The sequence below is a fragment of the Gekko japonicus genome, unplaced genomic scaffold (genome assembly GCF_001447785.1).
Source record: "Gekko japonicus isolate JY-2015 unplaced genomic scaffold, Gekko_japonicus_V1.1 scaffold884, whole genome shotgun sequence".
Lineage (NCBI taxonomy): Eukaryota > Metazoa > Chordata > Lepidosauria > Squamata > Gekkonidae > Gekko > Gekko japonicus.
Genome location: NW_015172029.1, coordinates 599,836 through 605,497, shown reverse-complemented (window position 1 = coordinate 605,497; position 5,662 = coordinate 599,836). Strand labels below are relative to the sequence as shown.

Sequence of the window (5,662 nt, the reverse complement as noted above, 5' to 3'; positions counted from 1 at the left end):
GTAGGCAGACACTACCCCAGAAACAATGTGGCCCTAGCTAGGTGAATGTGGTTAGAATTACTATGTAAACCGCCCAGAGACCCTTCAGGGTCAGGGCGGTATATAAGCTGAAGATATAAATAAATAAATAAATACAAACCTTGACTAATATGGAAAGCTGCACTGAAGGGGGAAGTGGGGAAAAAGACTACCCTCTCCCATCACAAGAACAAGCTCTGCTAATACTAGAGGCAGAATGGAGATTTTACACCCTTCCCCCCACTCCTCACTGTAGTCCAGTGTCTTAGGTGGCTATTAATCCATACAGGTTCCACAATCTTGGGAATCAACTTTCCCATATCAGAATGGACTGCTGGAATTCAAGAAAGAGAGATCTGAACATCAGTTCCTTCTGCTGACAAATCTTGGGATCCAGATTCTAGTCTGAAGAACTAAGAGCAAACCAAAGTGGTTTGGAAGAAATAACAAATTATGGGTTGCTTCAACAGAAGTATTTAGAATCATAGCATCATAGAGTTGGAAGGGACCTCCTGGGTCATCTAGTCCAACCTCCTGCACAATGCAGGAAATTCATGAATACCTCCCTTCATACCCCCAGTGACCTCTATTCCATACCCAAAAGATGACAAAAACCTCCAGGATTCCTGGCCAAAGTGGCCTGGAGAAAAACTGCTTCCTGAACCCAAAGTGCCAATCAGCCATCGAGCTTCTGTTTGAAAACCTCCAGAGAAGGAGAGCCCCACCACCTCCCGGGAAGCCACACCTCTACATCCACACCTCTAGCTATAACAGCCTTGCAAACAGAGCCGTAAAAGTGACTGACCTGTAAAAAGACTGTCTGCCCAAAGTCATTCTTTGTGGTTCGTATGCATAAAAGGCCTAAAAGGAAACAGAAGAAGAAGCAACTTCTTAAAAACTTCCCTGTCTGCTTGCTCAGGACATGTTTTCTAGACACTCTTTAAGAAATCAAGGAAGTGGCCGCACAAAAGCTAAACCCAAAGTGGGTACCACATTGGGACTGGTACCATAGCAAGCATGGGAAACAGGCCTTCCCCTCCACTCTCTTTTCCCAACCCGAAATGACCCCTTCGAGCCCATAAACTTCCCCTGTAGGTCAAGCACCAGGTGCCCAGAGCCCTTTCCAGTTAAGAAAATGGTACAGGGGGAAAAGTTTAAAGCCCCCTTTCTCTGCATGCTGTGGTTCTGATCCTAATTGGGCCACCAGAGCTCCTGGTGTTCATCTGCTCGACAGTGCCCGTGTGGACCCATAAACAATGTAACACAAGGGTCCCCCGCATTGTGCCTGCCAGTACTTGTCTTGGTGCCCACTGAACTTTTCAGAAAGAGAGCAGGTTTATTGCAAGGCAGGGCTTGTTATTGGCAATGCTCCCTTGAAGCTGTGGAGTCTTGTGAGCGAAAATTCTCCTTTGTGACCATTAAAGTTGTGAGCGAGCAATTTGGCTACTGCATAAATTAGTTTGCTCTGGAGGCATCCTTCCCCCTCCTTCCAGAGCTAAGACCAAAACGTGTGAACTGGAGGCTAAAAAACGGTGAGCCAGCTCACACTAACTCAGCTTGGAGGGAACACTGGTTATTGGTTGTCTTTATTCAAATGAAAGGGTTTCCCATGGCTGTGACTGGAGGGTCGGGAGGACTGGTAAGTACCTAGGCTTTCCTTCGCCAGGAGCACAGCAAGCTGAAAGGCTCTACCCCTGAACTCAGCTTGGAGGGAACACTGGTTATTGGTTGTCTTTATTCAAATGAAAGGGTTTCCCATGGCTGTGACTGGAGGGTCGGGAGGACTGGTAAGTACCTAGGCTTTCCTTCGCCAGGAGCACAGCAAGCTGAAAGGCTCTACCCCTGCTCTGTGCTTGTGCTGCTAGCTTTCTAGTTGCCTGGAGCCTGTAACATGGGAGACCAAGCCAAAATGTGATCTTAAGGGACTACCACCTCTGCCCTCACGTGCACCTTCATGTATGAACCAGGCTACTTAGACACTTGCACATCAATCCACACCAGGGGTCATTTCGTAGAAAAAGAGCTAGGGGAACTCATTAGCATAACTCATTAGCATATGCCACACCCCCTGACATCACCAGAAGTGTGTCATAAGGCCACACCACCTGACATCACTGGAAGTGTGTCATAAGGCCACACCCCCTGACATCACCAGAAGTGTGTCATGGCCCGGCGGTGGACCTGCAAGGCCGGCGAGAGTGTGAGGAAGCCCCGCCAAGGCCCTCCCTGGCCCCAGGCAGGCAGGGGTGGGGAGAGTCAGGGAGGAAGCAACTTACCCTCCCTCTTCTCCTGCCTCCTCCTGGCTGAATGAGGGCCAGAAGTGGGGCGGCTGGAAGCAGGGGGCGGGGCTTCATCGTGTGCACCGCCTCCCTGCACCTCACCCGGGGGAACGGCGATCCCCGGCGATCCTCCCCGAATCGACCTCTGATCCACACTCATAAAAGCTGAGTGTGTCATAACTTGCACAGCTTGCCATTTCGTCAGCTTGTGAGCCTAGTTTTGAACAGAGGAAGGAGAGGAGGAGGAGGAGATTGGATTTATACCCTGCCCTTCACTACTTGAAGAGGTCTCAGAGCGGCTTACAATCCCTTTCCCTTCCCCTTCCCACAACAGACACCCTGTGTGAGGTAGGTGAGGCTGAGAGAGCTCTTTTGAGAACTGACCTTCTAAAAACAGCTCTAAAAGAACTTATGACTGACCCAAGGTCACACCAGCAGCTGCATGTGGAGGAGTGGGGAATCAAACCCAGCTCTCCCAGATTAGTCCATACTCTTAACCACTATGCCAAAAAAAATGCATGGGTTAGTGACATTTTCTAGATCTTTTAACCTAAAGAATTGACCCTGTTGTGTCTTTTTAAATGAGTGCAAGAATAGCTGAACTAAAGAAACAGAGCAGGCAAGAGCTAAGCCACCTCGAATTTAATTTCATTTATACCCTGACTTTCTCTGCAGTGGCGACCCAAAGCAACTTACATCATTCTCCTCTCCTCCATTTTACCTTCGCAATCACAACAAACCTGTGAAGTTTGTGACTGACCCTAAGTCACCCAGTGAGCTTCCATGGCAGAGTGGGGATTCAAACCTGGGTCTCTCAGACCTGCTCTTAAACTCTAACCACTGTACCACTCTGGCTTACTTGGGGTGGCTGCTACTGAACAGTAGAAAGCAGCTGGGCCTACATAAGTCATGCAAGTTAAGTGGTATCATGTCACCTGGTGGCTGCTGCTGGGCCTAGTCCCAATGAGTCCTCCCTCAAAGGCTAAATAGCTCCAGGAAAGGCACTGGTACCCTCGCGAAGAGTCGGACTCGACTGTGCGACTGAACGACAACAACCCTTGCCCTTCAGTTACAGAAACCAAGGCTTAAAAGCTGGGAATGATGTTATGGTTGCCTAGCAACAACCACTAAAGGTGCTCCTTTCTGAAAGTCACAGGCATTGCTTCTATCATTTTGGAAGGTCTGCAATCATTCCAATGTTTGTATGCAAAGAGATAAATTCCAGATTTTCCTGCAAACCTGGGGCTTCTTTCAGGTTTGTAGAATCATCTGCCTTGTCCATCCATGGCCTCCGTCTTGGGGTGGGGCCACACCGAGAATCAGACATACTGATTCCTGTCTATGACTCTGATCCAGTCCTTGCCTTTCTTTCCACCTCTGCTATTTGTAGGGTTGCCAAGTCCCCGCTGGCCACCGGTGAGGGATGGAGAGGTAGGGTTACCACATCCGGGTTGGGAAACTCCGAGAGATTCAGGGACAGGGACCTCACAGGGGTACAAGGCCACACCGTTCACCTTCCAAAGCATCCATTTTCTCCAGGGGAACAGAACTCTGGAGAAGTCTGGAGATGAGCTAGAGTCCAGGTTTCTTCAGGTATCTGAAGAACTGAGCGGTGACTCAGGAAAGCTCCTCCCCAGCCACAAATGTTGTTAGTCTTGAAGGTGCTCTTGGACTCCCGCTCTTTTATCCCGCTTCCTCCTGGCTACCCATTTTGATTTCTCTCCATGGAGAGGCACTGTAAGTCCCACCTGGAGGCTGGTGTCCCTGCCTATTTGTGAATACAGATCAAGGTGGGCCGCCGTGTTGGCCTGAAGCAACAGAACAAAGTTAAGAAGCAGTGTTCCCTCTAAGCTGAGTTAGTGTGAGCTAGCTCACAGTTTTTTAGCCTCTGGCTCACACATTTTTCTTTTAGCTCAGGATTCGGAAAGATGGCTCCAGAGCAAACTAATTTATGCAGTAGCCAAATCGCTTGATCACAACTTTAATGCCAGTAGCTCACAAAGTAGAATTTTTGCTCACGAGACTCCACAGCTTTAGAGGGAACATTGGTTGAGAGTCCAGTGGCACCGTTAAGACCAATGCTCCCTCTAAGCTGTGGAGTCTTGTGAGTAAAAATTCTACTTTGTGAGCTACTGGCATTAAAGTTATGCGTGAACAGAGGTCGATTTGGGGGGGATCGCAGTTCCCCCGGGTGAGGTACTGGGGGCGGGGCACATGACGAAGCCCCGCCCCCTGCTTCCGGCCGCCCCGCTTCTGGCCCTCATTCAGCCAGGAGGAGGCAGGAGAAGAGGGAGGGTAAGTTGCTTCCTCCCTGCCTCTACCCACCCCTGCCTGCCTGGGGCCAGGGAGGGCCTTCGCAGGGCTTCCTCCGCCGGGCCCCTCATGGGGCTCGGCAGTGGAGCTGCAAGGCCGGTGGCGGCGGCCGGGACCGTTGGGGGCGGGGTGTGTGGCCTTATGACACACTTCCGGTGATGTCAGGGGGTGTGGCATATGCTAATGAGTTATGCTAATGAGTTCCCCTAGCTCTTTTTCTACGAAATGACCCCTGTGCCTGAACAATTTGGCTGCTGCATAAATTAGTTTGCTCTGGAGCCCTCCTTCCTGAGCTGAGACAAAAATGTGTGAGCCGGTGGCTAAAAAGCTGTGAGCTAGCTCACGCTAACTCAGCTTAGAGGGAGCAATGGTTAAGACCAACAAGGTTTTATTCAAGATGTGCGCGTTCGTGTGCATGCTCACACCTCGCATAAAACTTTGTTGGTCTTAACGGTGCCACTGGACTCTGAACTTTGTTCGATCTGTGAATACAATACCGTCCGATGCCTAGCAAATCCCCAGGGCCTCGTCCCTCGGAAAGCACGGAGTCCCGGGGGGAATCTACCGCTCCGTCTCCTGGAAGAGGCAAGCTGAAAGCGAAAGAAGAAGCCCGCACTCCGGGGCCGTAAACGAAATCAAGCCCTGCGATCTCTCTGCGGCGCTTCCTGTTGCAAAGCGTCGCCCTCCCCTCTCCCCGGCCAGCCCCACTTCTTCCGCGCCCGTGTGTGTGTGTGTCTCGGCTCCATCTTCTGCCCGCTCCGAAACGGGCCGGCTGCTACTTTGCAAAAACTCCGTCCACTTTCTGGCGACTGCATCCCGCCCGCCTGGGTAAGTCTGCGCGCTCGGGCGGGGAGCCGTCCTACGCGTCGCTCCCCCCGGGAGAAGGAGCGGGCCGGGGCGGGCCCGGGGCCCTGCAAAACAGAAGGGAAAGCGTTGGCCACGGCTTGCCAGGGAGGGAAGGCGCGCTCCGGCTGGCGGAGGGTCCTGGGAGACAGGCTGCTGGTGCTGGAGGCGCCGCTCCCGGACTTCTGGTCGTCTTGGTTCTTGGGGGG

General features: G+C 51.7%; 1 protein-coding gene across 2 annotated transcripts in view; it reads left to right on the top strand.

Moving 5' to 3' along the window:
- Nucleotides 1-5,321: 5,321 nt before the first annotated feature.
- TICAM1 (toll-like receptor adaptor molecule 1) overlaps nt 5,322-5,662 on the top strand; it is an 8,662-nt gene continuing 8,321 nt past the window's right edge. For both annotated transcript variants that reach the window (XM_015420592.1, XM_015420593.1), the window contains exon 1: nt 5,322-5,438. The gene's annotated coding sequence lies outside the window, so the exon portion shown is untranslated. The remainder of the gene's footprint in view (nt 5,439-5,662) is intronic.